The following is a 1,806-nucleotide window of genomic DNA, read 5'->3' as shown; positions in this document are numbered from 1 at the left end:
TTGTAGACAGTTTCCATAGGTTTTCTTCAATAACACCATATAATCCTAATGTTATTAAAACTTCTATTGTTCATTCTTTATATTGTCCAAGATACCTATGATGAAACACTGCAAGGCTTTCTGTTATGGCCGGTGTCATCAACACTGTCTTGTTCACAAGCATGCTGTTCAAGTAACTGTTAAAAAAAAGGAAACCCATACAGAGGTTATTGAGGCAATGGAAGAGATTTTTGAGTATTTGGTACTGAGAAGTAAAAAACATTAAAATATTGTTATATTAATATGGCATTAATTTAAATAATGTAAATATATAGACATTATTTTGCTATGCAGTAAGCATGTACAACAGAAAATAAACTACTTTAAGAAGTGAGATTTGGTGGTGTTTTCTTCTCTAGCCTGTAGCCTGTTACTCAGGAATGACTTGTCAGAAGTGCAATTGTTGCAGGTACTTTCTTCCACTTCCCATCAAAGCAAAGGAAAGTGAGCTGAAACCACAGGATTTTAGCCGTTTTCAAAGCTTTGGGTCAGCTTTCTTTTCAGGGCCCATTTTGCTGTGGCATTGACCACCCTTTGGAAATTAAAATCTGAATTAAGGTAGCTGGGGATACTGCAATCTTGTCAGTAGCTTTTCTCTGCCTGCTGGTAGCTCAAGGACCCATGATACAGCAAAAACAACTTTTCTTTGTGAGGACCCAGGTACACAAGAGCTATAGGTGTTTGCAGGACAGACCCTCTGCCTAAAGCCTTTACTCTTCTCCGAAAGCACGCAGACACCAGCAGCAATGGAAAGCCTCAGCAGCCCACAGAACGCACAATGTTGGCTCACAGCCTGTTTAATCCACATTCTTGCCCACTTTCCAGCACAATCACACAGTGTGAAGTATTCACATGTACTGTTTCTGTAGGTAACAAAAAACCCCAGGAAATAAGGTGCCACATCCAAGTTACATCTTCCCTACTGGCAGCTTAGTCACACTCAGATGCTTGGCTCTGTCCTGTTCTCACAGAAACAAGGCAAAACGTGAGAAAGGTTCTTGGTAAAATCAGAGCAGACTTTGTCCTGAGGACCTCAGAGCTGGAGAAGTTAACATGTAATCACATCAGCTTTTTATTCCTCTTTATCCTGCCCCCCTCCCACAGACGGTCCCACCTTCCCTTTTACCTGAGGCTACTGCATCTTTACAGAAGCTTTGGCCGCACAAAGGGCTGACTCCACATCCAGCTAAACAGAGATGACTGGGGAACCATCAGCAGAGAAACAGCAAGTGTATCAACAGTCCGTTGATATCTCTGGCCCACATTAGAAATGGGCAGGAATAATTCTTGTCTTTTCACTGTTTGTTCTTTCAGGTTGATTATTGGCTTCACCTGAAAGGCAAAATTAATGCTCTTAAAAGCTGTTAGCACAAACAGCTGGTGCTTGCTGCAGACAGGACAAGGTAGATTTTTTTTAGGTAGGGTTTCTGTGGAGAAGTCAGGGTCTTGATTCAGGTCTCTCAAATCCCCAAGCAATACTTTAGCCCCTAAATAACCCTGTCATGCTGTTTTTCTATCAGCGCATTGTGGGATTCCAGCCTATATTGGCTCCTTCCCTATTTTGTTGTTTCAGTCTCTGTAAACTGTAGTAAATGGAGCTTGATTATTACTGCACTGTGATGCTACCAGGGTCATTTATTAGGAATTGCAAATCATTGTACCAGAGTTTAAGCTCTCCTTAGAAATACCATCTATAGTGTATGTAAAGAAATCTACCTAAGCTGAATGAACAATTTTGCATCACAAGGCTGCATCAAAAAACTTTTC

The sequence above is a fragment of the Falco rusticolus genome, chromosome 7 (assembly GCF_015220075.1).
Source record: "Falco rusticolus isolate bFalRus1 chromosome 7, bFalRus1.pri, whole genome shotgun sequence".
Lineage (NCBI taxonomy): Eukaryota > Metazoa > Chordata > Aves > Falconiformes > Falconidae > Falco > Falco rusticolus.
This window is presented reverse-complemented; position numbering follows the sequence as displayed.